This window comes from Aquarana catesbeiana, linkage group LG04 (genome assembly GCF_042186555.1).
Source record: "Aquarana catesbeiana isolate 2022-GZ linkage group LG04, ASM4218655v1, whole genome shotgun sequence".
NCBI classification, from domain to species: Eukaryota; Metazoa; Chordata; class Amphibia; order Anura; family Ranidae; genus Aquarana; species Aquarana catesbeiana.
The window spans coordinates 229,682,924-229,699,295 of record NC_133327.1 but is presented as its reverse complement, the minus strand read 5'-3'; the positions used below and the strand labels follow the sequence as shown (position 1 = coordinate 229,699,295).

General features: G+C 44.5%; 1 protein-coding gene across 2 annotated transcripts in view; it reads right to left on the bottom strand.

The window, feature by feature from the left end:
- Window positions 1-16,372, bottom strand: part of NAALADL2 (N-acetylated alpha-linked acidic dipeptidase like 2) — a 2,111,880-nt gene that overhangs the window by 287,413 nt on the left and 1,808,095 nt on the right. The window lies entirely within an intron of this gene.

The window sequence follows — 16,372 nt, the reverse complement described above, 5'->3', positions numbered from 1 at the left end:
CAGTGTCTAAATGCAAGCTTGTCAATGCTGTTGGCTCTCCAACTTCTGCCTTTCAGCCTGGTGGATTCTGCCCCTTCCATGAATTCGCACAATGTGCTGTACCACAATGGCTGGTTCCCAGTCGCTACTTTTCACGTAAAACCGTTACATCTCTCTACCATAACGTGGAAGGGAATGTTCTGGCATCTTTGGGCAAGACAGTCAGCTGTAAAATTCACCTTACTGCTGACACGTGGTCCAGCAAGCATGGACAGGGACAATATATTTTGTTTTGTTTGTATGAACATAAGGTACCCCCTGAGCGTTCAAGGGGCTATTCCCAGAGTCAGGCTAAAAAGTGCCATGCAGTGCTTCAGCTGGTGTGTTTAGGGGACTGGAACCACACCGGAGCAGAGATTCTTGCAGCTTTGCAGGGACAGGCCCAGAGGTGTTTCACACCACGCCAGCTGGAGCCAGGGATGGTGGTGTACGATAATGGCTCAAACCTCCTGTCCGCCCTTAGACAGGGAAAGTTGACACATGTGCCATGCCCGGCACATGTCCTATATTTGGTGGTGCAGCGTTTACTAAATATGTACCCAGGGTTGCAAGATGTGCTAAAGCTGGCCAGAAGAGTCTGTAGCCATTTCAGGAGGTCATACATAACCAGTGCTGAGTTGGCTGAAATTCAACGGGAAATCCACCTGCCTATAAAACTACCTGATTTGCTCAGGCCGCCTCGGCTTTTTTCCCCAGGCCAATGGGTGACCATTAAGGATGCATGCACTGTATTGTCACCATTTGAGGAGGCCACAAGGATGGTGAGTCATGACAGTGACATCAGTGACAAAATCCCAGACTCTGCATGGCATTATGGACTGAGCGCTGGAGGCAGAGCAGCAGGAGAAAGAGGAAGACTTCCTTTCCTCTCAAGGCCCACTTTATCCAGATAACATCATTCCTATGTCACAGAACACACAGAAGGAGAGAGGGGAGGAGGATGAGGCGGAATCTGGCACTTTCATAGGCTTCAAAGAAGAGTAAGACATGCGTCAATCTGTAAGCGATGGCTTTCCAATCCCAGGACCCTTGGGACTACTACATGGCTGGGAGGAGGAAGTTTCAGATGCTATCATCCTGAGTGACCCCGAGGAGTCTTCTTCTCAAGCTTCAGCAAATTTGAGGTGCATGGGCAACTTCATGCTTCAAAGCCTGTGAAAGGACCCAAGAATACGTGGCATAAAGTAAAAGGATGATTACTGGTTGGCAACCCTCCTTGACCACCGTTTTAAGGGGAAGGTCTCAGAACTCATCCCGTCCCCACAGAGAGTGCAGAAGATAAAATCTCTTGAGGACATGTTAAAGTGGATTTTATTGAATGTTTTTCCTGACTCCAGTAGCTTATAGTGTCATGGAAAACATTGTTTTGAGTCTTCTGTTGGTCAAGAGAGGAGCGTTGGAGAAGGTGTCTGCCTAAGTGAGGCATTTTGGAATTTATTTAGTCCTCACCGCCCAGGGCTGTAAGCTTCCACATCCCATCAGCAGCGTCTGCATCACATGGTGGATGATTAACTCAGAGCCAAAACAGAGATGGAGAGCTTTCCAGCCGACGATCCATTGACTTACTGGGTTATGAGAATAGACCACTGGCCAGAACTTGCCCAGTATGCTATTGAGTTGTTGGGCTGCCCTGCATCCAGCGTGCTTTCAGAATGGGCATTCAGTGCTGCAGGAGGTTTTGTTACTGATCATAGAACGCGTCTGTCCACAGTTTGATCTTTAAAAAAATGAATCAGTCCTGGATTACTAGCTATGAAGCCCCTGATGCTGATGTCACTGATTACATCTTTTTGGAATGTGGAATCTTTGCAGGACTTTGAGGCTGCCTAGCTTAGAGGGTGTTCAATCATTTCATCTGGAAGAATGCTTTTGGTATAGGTTTCATGGGCACAATTAACATCCAAAGACCAATTTTTCAGCACCTATTTCACAGGTGCATATCTTTGCAATTTTTTACAGCAAGGCCATTTCTTGCTTTCATCAAGAGTACCTCTATAGGGTTATTTTTGAAAGGCACCCCCAACATCCAAAGAGTAAGTTTTCTGAACCTGTTTGACAGGTGCATATCATTGCAATTTTTTACATCAAGGGCAATCCTTGCTTTCATCAAGATTACCTCTATAGGGTTATGGTGGGAAGGCGCCACCGACACCCAAAGACCAATTTTTTACACACCCGTTACTTCTATCCAAAGTCACAGTGACACCAGAATGTATCCAAAAAATCCCTAATCTTGTTCCCAGTGCACTACTAGCTGCAGCTGTTGCTAAGCAAAATAAAGGCAGCTTGCAGGGAAAATGTCATTTTCTTTGGCTTTATAAATGCAATTATTGCTGTAACAGATTCTAGACATGGTACAGATCTGCCACTTTACAGGTACGACTAAGGGGACTCCCCAGGCACTATATTGGAAGGAATTTTTCATTTTTATGCTTTCACTTTTCATAAAAAAATCACTGCTCATTTAAAAATGACATTTTTCACAAACTTTTTTTTATTGATACATGTCCCCCATGGCAGGACCCAGACCCCTATAACCATTGTATGCCCATTTACTTGCATATAAGCCTTCAAAATGGGCACTTTTGATTTTTGACGTTCGGGTCCCATTGACTTTAATGGGGTTCGTTATTTGGGTCTGAACTTCCGCGGTGTTCGAAAGTTTTGGTGCGAACCCAACAGGGGTCTGTTTGGCCCATCTCTATTTGCAAGTTCTGGTGCGAACCGATCCGAGGGTGTTCGGCTCATCCCTACTCTAGACATGAGAAACTGTTATAGGGCGTACACACGGTCGGACTTTGTTCGGACATTCCGACAACAAAATCCTAGGATTTTTTCCGACGGATGTTGGCTCAAACTTGTTTTGCCTACACACGATCGCACAAAGTTGTCGGAATTTCCGATCGGCAACCATGCGGTCACGTACACCACGTACGGCGAGACTAGAAAAGGCCGGTTCAGAACCAAGCGCGGCACCCTTTGGGCTCCTTTTGCTAATCTCGTGTTAGTAAAAGTTTGGTGAGAGACGATTCGCGCTTTTTCAGACTCGTGGCTTTCAGATTGTTTTCTGCCGTTCAGTTTGTGCTTGTGGGTTTGTATCTGCTCTTCAGTGCGTGCAGTCAGTTCGTATCAGAGTTTTCTGTGTGATCTTGCCTGCTCGTTGCTGTTTTTCAGGTCGCTCTTCACAGGCCTTGCTGTTCTTCAGTGCATTCTGTTACTTCGTTCTGAGCAGCCGACCGTTTTCTAGCCATGTTTCGTATGCGTACTCCTCGTAGAGTTCGTGCTGTGTTGGTGTTGGGGTCCTGACCTTGACACAAGTCCAGTCCATGAACAGGGTGGGGAGGAGTTCATGGACCAAGAATTGGTTGCTTCAACGTGACCAGTTCTGTCATATGCCTTTGCTCTGTGAGATCCGTGAGAATAATCCTGATGATTTCAGGAACTTTCTCAGGATGACGGACCCCGTATTTCACCATTTGTTGGCTTCGCTGACCCCCTATATCAGCAGGCAGGATACCTGCATGAGGCAAGCCATCACTCCGGAGCAGAGGTTGGTCGCTACCTTGCGGTATTTGGCCACAGGGAGAAGCCTGCAGGACCTCAAGTTCTCGACAGGCATCTCCCCCCAGGCTCTGGGGATCATTATCCCAGAGACCTGTTCTGCCATCATCCAGGTCCTTCAGAAGGAGTATATGAAGGTAAGATTTTTATCCTTTTATATCACATTTTATTGTATTAAATGTTTGCTAATATATTGTATTTCTTTCCTCATTCCCTAATTACCATGATTGTAATATGCAGTGAATGTCTTTGTCCTCATGCATGCTGGATTTTTATGTAATTATTATTTTATGTCCTTCATACATATTTGCCCTTCAATAACCTCCCCAGCATGGTGTCTCCTGCCCTATATTCACCTCATGTAGTCACTTAACAATGTATTTTATCAGCTCCATAGTAGTGCTTTACCCCAAACACCCCCTAAAATGTTTGGAAATTTTATTTTTGATTTAAATTCAGGCAGAGTGGCAGAGGCTTTTTTTTGTGGTGTCTCCAAATAATTTTTAGTAACCCTCCCTCCCCCCAACTGCTAAGTCAGCTGATTCCAATTCTCTATCCTCAATCATCTATCTGCTGACTTTGCCAAACCCATACACGCTATACCCACCTCTTTAGTGCTCAGATTTATGAATGAATTCCCCAAAGCATGTAGTGCAAGGGCCTGCCTGTATACTTTCCAATGGTACTGTTTAAAGTTTTTGTATCCTATTATTATCTTGATAGGTAATAGCAGAATGTCCAAATGTCCTCAAATGTGTACAGTGTGTATTTATATCTTTGTATTATGACACTTCTTACCTGTCCAGTGGTCTGCCAATAGTGTAACTAAGGAGGGGCTGTTCCAAGTAATACCCTGTATTTAGGCATTCATCTCTCAATGAAGTGAAGAGGGTTACCTGTCCAAGAGTTCCCCCCCTATAATGTTAGAAATGGCCCATGAGAGGGGGGGAGGGGGAATATGATAGGTGTACCTTATACTTTGGCCTTGTTAAATTCCCCTTAATAAATGCTATCTGGAGGTTGCCCCAGAATGTTTGTGTCTAATCTGCTTGCCACGTTTCTGTGAAAAAATCGTAATGTTTACTGTTTTTTCCTCAACAGTTTCCTTCCACGCCACAAGAATGGCAGACTGTGGCCTCCCACTTTGCCCAGCGGTGGGACTTTCCTAACTGCGAAGGGGCAATTGATGGGAAACACGTCCACATCGTCCCACCACCCAACTCGGGGTCGTACTATTATAATTACAAGGGGTTTAATAGTATAGTGATGTTGGCGGTGGTGTCGGCTAATTACGACTTTCTGTATGTGGACGTGGGGAAGAATGGCCGGATGTCCGATGGTGGAGTCATCGCCCAGACGGAGTTCTACAGGCATCTCCAGAATGGCAGCTTGGACTTGCCAGCTCCACAGGACAATGTGGAAGGTCTCCCATTTGTGTTCGTTGCTGATGAAGCGTTTGCGCTGGGGGACCACCTGATGCGGCCATTTCTGATGAGGACCCTCACCCCGGAACAGAGGGTTTTTAATTACCGGCTGGCCAGAGCCCGAAGAGTGGTGGAGAACACATTTGGAATCCTGGCCAGCCGGTTCCGACTATTTCTGACACCCATCCATATGGCGGAGTATAAACTGAACCATATAATACTGGCGTGCTGTGTTCTCCATAATTTTTTAAGAAAACATTCTGCCAACTATGCTGGCTCAGTTGGGCCTGAGGCCGGAATCCCACATCCAACAACACTGACGGCGCTTGAAAGTGACTGTCCTGGCTTGCCCTCCCTGAGTGCCCGCGATGTCCGGTTACGATACCTGGAGTTCTTTGCGGGTAGGGGGGCTATCAGACAATATGTGAAGCCTTTTTATAATAAAAAAAAACAAAGAAATTCTTGGTGGACATTTACTGCTTGTGTTTGTTTTAGCTGACCCTGACAGAAATGTTTTGAGTGCAGAAAATGTCATGATTGGGTAACCTTATACAAAGCACTGTTGGCTGTTATTTACTAAATGCAAAAACACATTTCACTACAAGTGCACTTGCAACTGCACTGAACCTGCACTTGTAGTGCAAAGTGGATTTGCCCTTAGGAAATAACCCCCATTTTTGCATAAAACAGCTATTACATCACCCCAAAAGTGTTGTAGTGTTGAGACAATAATCCACACATTCTTGAGTAAGCCACTTTTTTATACCTGCACAATCACATGTGAATTTACCAAAGGTTTTTAAAACAAACCAACATGTTTGTTGTATAACAATTTTTGCAGTAGCATTATCAAAAATCGAAATATCCATTTCAGATAAAACAGGCCTGTGTAAAACCAACAAGAAAGCCAAAAAACTTGAACTTACAAAGTTCACATTAGGTAAAACCTGAAGGCTATATCAGACATCAGTATTTAGGAACTGGGTTTGATATAGCGTTCAGACGGGGGGAAATCACCCCTGGAAAAGCCAAATTTGGAAGATGCACACCAATTTACGAATGTCAACATGTGCTATCTGCCATCAGGGGGGATCAAGGGACGTGTTTTGGGGGAGCAAGCCCTTCCTCAACGTGACTTTATAATTGAGGAAGGGGTTGCACCCCCAAAACGCGTCCATTGATCTCCCGTGATGGCAGATAGCACATGTTGGCACACTGTGTGCATCCTCCAAATTTGGCTTTTCTAAACATTGCAAAAAATTTTTAAATCTTGAACCACAATACAAAAAGTGATTTTGTGGGGTTTAAATTCGCCCCAAAACATCAATGATGTTATTATTTTTTTTAATAACATCATTGATTTTTTGCTGGATGTTTTGCAGTTCGGCATTACACCCCATGATCTCCACGATCAGGATCTGGGCACTTTCAGAAGTAAAGCGTTGGGGATCCACAACCTTACGATCACCTAAAAAGAGATAAATAAAAAAAAAGGTCTCAAAAATCTGCCACCATCCATCTCTTTTACCTGAGCCTGTGGTCGCAGACACTCACCTGTTGTGGTGCCAATCTCCACCACATCTTTTTCTTCCTCCTGCTCAGCTTCGTTTGGGGGTATTTCACCTTCTTCCATAGGTGGGGGGTCTGTGGTCTCCTCGGATGAGGGGTGTCCTCTGAGTCTTTTCTCCCCTATGTAAAACAAAAATGGTATAATTAGCACACAGATATTTGATGGCAGAACTAGAAATAGTAAACATTGCTTGGAAGTGGGGTACAATTGTCTATTTTAGCCGAGTTCCAAGATGTATATTTTTTATTGGCCTTTGTCAAGCTGCAATACTTTACCTGTTTGGTACAAGCTTCACAGATTTAGCCCCCCCCTATAGTATACACTGGAGCACCTGTGTGGCCCCCCTAATAAAAATGGTGTTCTTGTGTCCCACACTAGTGCTCCAGTGTCCAGATGTGAAAACAGCTGCTCAGTGTCCTCTCCTTACACACAATCTAGTTGGCATTTCATTCTAGTAACAAACCCATCTACACAAACAAATATTTGGCATCCAAGTAGGCCCAAAAAAAATGTGTGAAAATGCATATGGCCTAAACAATGGTGTTCTAGAGGCCGAAAGAAAAATGTTGGATACGAACGAATAATGGGCCCATGAACATTAAAGTTGCCCTTTTAAACGTTACAATTAATAAAAGCATATGGAGCAGAATGAACGGAATAAAGACAGAAAGAATAGGAACACAGCACAACTACTTACTTTTTTGCAGCACTCTCCGGATCTTTCGGTACTGCTCTGGCTCTCTCAACTTCAGGTCCGACCACCGCTTCCTGAACTGATCTTTAGATCTTCGTACCCCGAAATTCCTGTGAAGGCTTTTGACCACTTTAGCAATGATTTTGGCCTTTCGGATGTTGGGGTTGGGGTAAGGCCCATATTTTCCGTCATAGTCGGACTTCCTCATGATATCGACCATCTCCAACATCTCCCCAAAGGACATATTTGTGGCCTTAAAACGTCTCCTTCTGGATCGGGACGTGCCTGGATCCGGGCTTTCCTCCTCCTCCTCCTCGTTGCTATAATTAGCACACACCTGCTCTAAATCCGCCATCATGCTCTTCACCCACTGCGCCGAACGAAAAGGGGCGGGGAATAGACTAGAAAGAACGTCAGGGGCGGGCGGAGTTACACGCATGCGCAGTGTGTATAAAGCGTAACACGCGTGCGTATTACGTACAATCTGTGAGCGGAGGAAGGAGCATTGGACGCGCCGATCGTAAGAACGAAGGTAAGAGACAAACTTGTGCCTATACTGGTTCTAGATTGAGGCCTATATTGTAACAAGATTAGGAGAGTTTTGTCTGACATTAGGCTTTGTCTTGTGTTGTGTCTTGCAGTGAACATGGATATGCTACTCAAAGATAATGACTTCATGTCAGTATTCATAGAGATGCTAAGGGAGCTGCCCTGTCTGTGGGAGATTAAACACCCCCATTTCAAGGACCAAGCAAAGAGGAAGGCAGCACTGGTGCAATTGTGTGAAATTGTGAAGCAGGTGATCCCTACGGCAGACATCACCTATTTAAAGATATTAATTGGTTGCCTGAGGAGCACATATCTGAGGGAGAGCAAGAAAGCCCTGGATTCACAGAGATCCGGAGCAGCAGATGACATCTATGTCCCCAGGATGTTGTACTACGACAGGCTGCATTTTCTGGCAGGCCAGACTGAACCCAGGTCATCCCTCTCCAGTCTTCCTTCCACACTTCCTTCCCCCCCGGCTGAGGCTTCTGACGCCCAACCTGGGCCTTCCAGGCCACATGTGGAGGAGCCCAGATTGAGCCAGGTATAGCATTCCTCTAAAGATTTCTGCTTGTCCAATCAATGATGTTAACTAGATGTTAGTTGGGAGTACTAATTTATGATTGTGATTGATGATGCAACAACTAAAACCATGTCCCTTTTTCATACACAGGGAAGTCTCAGCCAGGAGGTGGCCGGGCCGAGCCGGCTGGCTGATCTGCAGGTCCCTCCACCCCCCCTGAAAACAGAAAGTGGCAGTAGGAGGAGTGCCCTAGAGGAGGCTGCTATAGGATTCTTTTGGAGGGCTACAGAGGTCCTGGGAGCACCCCACACCATGGAGGAGAACATTGCTGCCTTCATTGCATATAAAATGCAGAGGATGGAGAAGGGCCAAAAAGTAATGTGTGAGGCCCTCATATCGGAGGCTCTGGAGAAAGGTATGAGGGGCCAAATTAAATGGAGAAGGGGGGAATTGGGACTTTAATTGAGGCACATATGCGGTGTGCCTCCATCCCTATGCTAAGTGCAAAAAGAGAAGGGAAAGTGGGACTTTGATTGAGATAGATGACTTTGTGGAGGCAAAGTTGAAATAAATGCAAAATTGTTTTATTGATAACGAACGTTGTAAAGAATATGGCAATAGAGTAACCACATATACATTCAGTACAGTAATTAGTATAGACTCCACCCACACATAACATACAAGTGTGGCATGGAAAAAAGGTTTGCATGAGTATGGTATAGTCAAAGCAGTTCAAAGGTACATAACATAGGGTAAATTTATATTATTACATATGACATAAAAACAGCACCAGCGGCAGGAGTATGGGTGTAGCAAGTATAACCAAAATGGATGAATAAATGAATGTCAGAATTATTAATCTACTGCAGACTGAATTTCAATGTGTCCATTACAAACACAGGTCAGCATCACTTGTGCCCGACGCGTTTCGTGTAGAGACACTCCTCAGGGGCAGATGCTAAAATATATCTGCAGAGTGTAAAGAAAAAAGTGGTGACATTAGTCTAATTCTAATTAGTAATGTAGCAATAGGGCAGATTAGCTCGTCCTAAATACTCACATAGGGTCCAAAACGGTAAAATGTTGCGGCAATGTGATCAACGTCCCAATAAAGCCTCCCCCGGGAACTGAGGTAATTGCAGCCGCGCACGGCAGGGCGCACGCAACAAAACCTCCCGATGACCCAAGGCACAAATTGCTGGTGCAAGTGAAAAGTTGCGGTGGCCTGAGAGGGCAACCTGAAGTGATATGAGAAGGTCAGAAAAAAGAATGTGAAAATGAGAATGAGTAAAAATGTGAATGAAAAAAAAAAAAAAATAAATGAATAAAAAATTATGAATAAATAAATAAGTAAAAAATATATTGAAATATAAAGATGAAAAAATGAATAAAAATAGTAAAATAAATGGAATGTGATGTAAAAAGGGGGGTGTAGGTTGACTAAGTGTGTGAACTATGTGAACATTATTAATGTTGCGTGAAAAGGTGAAAGGTTAGATGGTGAAAGCCAATGTTAAAACAAAAAAACAAAAAAAACAAAAAAAAAAAAGGGTGTCAACAGTGATAACAAAAATAAAATAAAACATGGTGACAGGCAATTGTGAATGACCTAGGAGGTGACTTACGTGTTGGAGCAGGGCTGAAAACAAAGGGAAGTGTTGAATGCGATGTGATGGCTCGGAGGTGTATCAGCAGGAGTGTGACAGGGGAGGCAGCTTATATGTACCCCGCACACGTGCACGCCGGCTCTTACCAGCGTCACGCTAGCGTGTGATAGGCAGGAAGGGGCTCCGGAGAGGGCGGTAAGCACCGCCCTCCACAGAAGCCCATATTCACTGCCAGAACAGCTGGGATGGAAATCACGTGCCCTGTGCGTTGGCCCCAATCATGACGCCACACGCACAGGGCAGGGTGCGTGGCGCCGATGCTCTGTAGGCATCCACCCGCTACCCCGTAACACTCCCCGCCCCCCGGTGGGCGGAGAGGGGGGAGGGGGAGGGGGAGGCACATAGAGAGCATTGCAGCTCCCGGGTAGGGGACCAACAAGGAACCAGAGATCACCACAACCGCAACATACCCCAAATGAACTGGCGCAACGGCACTGTAGAACTACATGGATACAAAATTAATGTACCCTGAGTGTGTAAAAACCGGGTATGGTGGCATAACCACCCGGAATTTACAAACCTCACACTGGGGTAGTAGGGGAACACTACCAACCCAGTCATCAAATCTCCATCCCTGTTCAAATCGAATGGAGAAGGGGGGAATTGGGACTTTAATTGAGGCACATATGCGGTGTGCCTCCATCCCTATGCTAAGTGCAAAAAGAGAAGGGAAAGTGGGACTTTGATTGAGATAGATGACTTTGTGGAGGCAAAGTTGAAATAAATGCAAAATTGTTTTATTGATAACGAACGTTGTAAAGAATATGGCAATAGAGTAACCACATATACATTCAGTACAGTAATTAGTATAGACTCCACCCACACATAACATACAAGTGTGGCATGGAAAAAAGGTTTGCATGAGTATGGTATAGTCAAAGCAGTTCAAAGGTACATAACATAGGGTAAATTTATATTATTACATATGACATAAAAACAGCACCAGCGGCAGGAGTATGGGTGTAGCAAGTATAACCAAAATGGATGAATAAATGAATGTCAGAATTATTAATCTACTGCAGACTGAATTTCAATGTGTCCATTACAGACACAGGTCAGCATCACTTGTGCCCGACGCGTTTCGTGTAGAGACACTCCTCAGGGGCAGATGCTAAAATATATCTGCAGAGTGTAAAGAAAAAAGTGGTGACATTAGTCTAATTCTAATTAGTAATGTAGCAATAGGGCAGATTAGCTCGTCCTAAATACTCACATAGGGTCCAAAACGGTAAAATGTTGCGGCAATGTGATCAACGTCCCAATAAAGCCTCCCCCGGGAACAGAGGTAATTGCAGCCGCGCACGGCAGGGCGCACGCAACAAAACCTCCCGATGACCCAAGGCACAAATTGCTGGTGCAAGTGAAAATTTACTAATTTATGATTGTGATTGATGATGCAACAACTAAAACCATGTCCCTTTTTCATACACAGGGAAGTCTCAGCCAGGAGGTGGCCGGGCCGAGCCGGCTGGCTGATCTGCAGGTCCCTCCACCCCCCCTGAAAACAGAAAGTGGCAGTAGGAGGAGTGCCCTAGAGGAGGCTGCTATAGGATTCTTTTGGAGGGCTACAGAGGTCCTGGGAGCACCCCACACCATGGAGGAGAACATTGCTGCCTTCATTGCATATAAAATGCAGAGGATGGAGAAAGGCCAAAAAGTAATGTGTGAGGCCCTCATATCGGAGGCTCTGGAGAAAGGTATGAGGGGCCAAATTACACCTCAGACACACCTTCGCGATGGTCCTCCTCCTCCTCCTGCAGGTCCTCCTCCTCCTCCTCCCTCTTCTCCAGGTCCTCCCAGTCCTCCTCCAGGTCCTCCCAGTCCTCCTCCTCCTGCAGGTCCTCCTCTTCCTCCTCCTCCAGGTCCTACTCCTCCTCCTGCCACATCTCCAACTGCACAGCCACAGCCCGGAAGGAAGCGTGGAAAGAAGACCAGACAGTGATTGCCCTGGGTTCAGTCTGGTCGGCCAAAAAATGCAGCCAAAGACACCAACAACAAACAATCTCCTGGAGATTAAATAATACAAGATATCAATGGTGTTGGGATAACTTGACACACAAAACACACACAAAAATATTCTGGAGTAAAAATAAAAATAACATTGAACAAAGATCAGCCTTGGAAAAAATCCAAACATTAAAAAAAAAGGCTTAAAATCCAAAAAACAAAAAAAAAAAATATAAAACTGTCAGATGTGACAACTAATAACAATATATTCAGGGAATCCCACTAAAAAACACAAATAAAAGTTTGTGAGAAGTGTGTGTGAATATGAGCAGCAAAACTACTTAATTCTTGTCACATTATAAAGAAGAAGAGAGTGCGCTGTATTAAACCATTTTGAACATTGCAGCGTGACGAAAGTGCTGTATCCATTGCGAACGCTAAGTTTACCAGAACGAGCTGTCCCGTCTCGGAATTTCTTCTGAGCATGCGTGGCACTTTGTGCGCCGGAACAGGCCACACACGGTCGGAATTGATGCGATCGGATTTTGGTGTCGGAAAATTTTATCTCCTGCTGTCCAACTTTGTGTGTCGGAAAATCCGATGGAAAATGTCCGATGGCGCCCACACACGGTCGGAATTTCCGACAACACGCTCCGATTGGACATTTTCCATCGGAAAATCCGACCGTGTGTATGGGGCATTAGTGTAAATATCAACATTTGAACTCACCCCTCCATCCAAAGTTCGAAAAATCCAAAGGGATTGGCTGAGTCTCCAATTGACCCTCAAGAAGGAACTGTAAAAAGAGTTACAGTAGGAGCAGAGAAGAGAAGGGAGAAAACATTCAGACCTCCCCTCTCCGAATTATATAACATATAAATGCACCCATCATGACCCCTCTGTACTAGCCGTACGTGTTTCCATGTCTGGCTACATCAATTTTGGCAGTTTTTCTTTCTTTCTTACATTCTGTCTACTTAACTGGTACATTTGTTTTTACTTGGCCTCAACGATGCTCATTTTTGTAACCGTGAATATGAGTTTTATGTGTGACTTTGTCTCATTATAGAATACCAGTATAGCAGTACTACTTCGTATGACATGCCCCTGAAGAAAGGACTCTACTAGGGTTGTCCCGATACCGATACTAGTATCGGTATCGGCACCGATACCGAGCATTTGCCCAAGTACTTGTACTCGGGCAAATGCTCCCGATGCTTCCCCCGATACCTGGAAGACAGCTGTGATCGGCGCGTGGGGGAGTTACAAGATTCTCCCCCAGCGGCTTTCAGCAGCTTTAGTGACATACAGCGGTGATCGCTCACCGCTGACTGTCACTGCATCCTCCTCCATGCCCCCTCCGTTCCTCTGTCCCCCTCCGCTGTCCCTCTCTCCTTCCCTGTGTCTCTCCGCTGTCCCCCTCCATTCCTCTCTCCTTTTCTGTCCCCCTCCGCTGTCCCCTCCGTTCTGCTGTGTCTCTCCGCTGTCCCCCTCCGTTCCTCTCTCCTTCCCTGTGTCTCTCCGCTGTCCCCTCCGTTCCTCTTTCCTTCCCTGTGCCTTTCCGCTGTCCCCCTCCGTTCCCCTCTCCTTCTCTGTCCCCTCCGTTCCTCTTTCCTTCCCTGTGTCTCTCCGCTGTCCCCTCCGTTCCCCTCTCCTTCTCTGTCCCCTCCGTTCTGCTGTCTCTCTCCGCTGTGTGAATGGACAGAGTCAGCTGACTCTGTCCATTCACATAACTGATACATTGTAATCTCCTGTGATTACGATGTGTCAGTTTATGAATGGAGAGGAGCCGCTGTCTTCTCTCCATTCATTCTCAGTGCAGCTGAGGCTGCAGAGAAAGGGACTGGGGAATCTCTATCCTCTGTCTCTTTCTCTGTCTCAAGGGGGAGATATCAGAGGTCTGTTAAGACCCCTGATATCTCACCAAAGCCCCCCAACAGGGCTGATTAAAAAAAAAAAAAACATATAAAGAATAAAAAAAATATTATTGTAAAAAATAAAAATTGTAAAAAAAAAAAAAAAACACACACACACATACACTGTTCACCCCCCCCCCCCAAAAAAGGAAAAAAACACTGTCACGTGACATTAAAAAAAAAATATCGGTAATCGGTATCGGCGAGTACTTGAAAAAAAGTATCGGTACTTGTACTCGGTCCTAAAAAAGTGGTATCGGGACAACCCTAGACTCTACACAGGTCCAGAAATGCATTGGGATTAGTATTGAAGGACCTGCTTTTCTATATTCATATCTGTTATATGATTTTGTGTATGCTGTATATGTAAATCCTTTTCTGGTGTTGTATGCACCTTATATTTTTATACTAATACATTTCTATGCTTTTTTCATCAGTTGTTGATCAGTTGCCTTAAAAATCCCTTATTCCCTTATTATTACATGGGGGTACTCTTTTTTAATAATATTGTTCAAATAGGGATGTTGGCAACATATAGGTCTTCTCAGTTGGATTTCTATAAATTAACATATAAATGCAGGGTATTACTAGCATACAATAATAAAAGGTCAAATATCCCAGAGCCGGAGCTCTGAGTGCGGAGGAGTCTTCAGCAAAACCAAGTAATGGGAAGAGTCCTTTGAGTAGGTAGAGTGCATGGACACCTCCCGGCACTGGAAAATATGGTTGGAAATGTGAATGCCCAATTACATCCTATATAGAAAGAACAGTAACATTATTATTAAGCCTGTGGTATTACAACTGTGTGTAGGTTGGACCTAGATTGTCCGGCCCAGGTACAAGAACAAAATCTAGTGAACTAAAGCAGTCACATATAAGGCCCCAAAAAAAGACAGGGAGTTTTGGAAAAATATGTGCAGTGACTAATGTCCGCAAATGGACCACTGAGAAGCCACCGCTAGAAAGAAAAATCAACTGGCAGTAAACAGCTAGTTCTCGGGTCACATAATGAGAGGTCTCTGATTTCTTCATCGGCAAAGGAGACCAAAGAGGGGAAAGCAGAGGAGGTGGGTTGCTGGATCTTGACTGGCTCTGAGACGTTGGACTGTGTGGGAAGAACATTGTCAATTTTTAAACGGTTGCGTAATTACCTATTGTGTGCCTTATTTTTAAATTTAATATGCCATGATAATATCAAATATATAATATATAATATATTATAATATTAATAATATTTCTAAGGAGAGACTGCAGGTTGCCCCCCCCCTTTGCTTTTTTTGAACTACAAGTGGGTTCTTTCCCCAATTTTTATGACAATACGGGTATGTTTATTTTTGTAAATAGGTGAGTCGATACGCCTTACTTGATTGGTTATAGTGGATACCCAACCAGTCTGGATCCTGTTTAATTTTAATTAATTTGATAATGCACTTAATGTTTCCATAGCGGTAAAAGGCTGTGTAGCTGCCCTAGTATCCGACCAACCCCCTTTAGTATGGAAGAGGTTGGGACCAGTCATGGCAGAATTACTAATATGCTTTAACATTGTTAATGTAATTTAAAGGCTAATAAAGGCTACTTTCAATCTTTTTAAAACTGTTCTTTGCATTAAAATGATTTCTGGAGATCCATCTGTAAGTGTCCTGTTATAAGGTAGTGTATCCTTCTTCCAGTTGTGCTGCTGTACTTTCACCCTCCTACATAGGTTTATTATGAAGAATGGCTATTTCAACACAAAACATGCAGAGCATATCAAGTAGCTGCAAAGAGGGTATGGAGGAACAGCAGCACAGAGATGCAATAGAGGATGAAAAAAAAAAGATAATTTTTTATTAATTACATTTTTTTTTACGTTACACTGTGTTTTCATAAACTATTTTAATCACTTCAATACCAGGCACTTGATCACCTCTGCGGTCTTTATTTTTTGCTAAACAAACTAAAAAAGACCAACATTTTTTAAAAAAGAAAAAAAATGTTTTTCTTCGTTTCTGTTATAAAATTTTGTTTTCTCCTTCACTGATGGGCACTGATGTGTTGGCACCGATGGGCACTGATGAGTTGGCACTGATAAGGTGGCACTGATGAGGAGGCACTGATATGTAGACTTGATGGGCACTGATAGGCAGCACTGATATGCAGCACTGATGGGCACCTATAGGTGGTACTGACAGGCAGCACTGATGGGCACTGACAGGCAGCATTGATGGTCACTGACAGGCGACACTGATGGGCACTGACAGGTGGTACTGATTGGCACTGATAGGTGGCACTGATTGGCACTGACAGGTGGCATTGATGGACACTATAAGATGGCACTGATGGGCAGCACTGATTTGGCAGGTACTGACAGGTGTTAATGCTGGGCACTGATTGGCACTGTAATGGACACTGATTGGCACTATGGTGGGCACTGATTTGCACTGTGGTGAGCACTGATTGGCACTTTACTGGGCATTGGCAGGGGGTTATGATGGGGCACTGA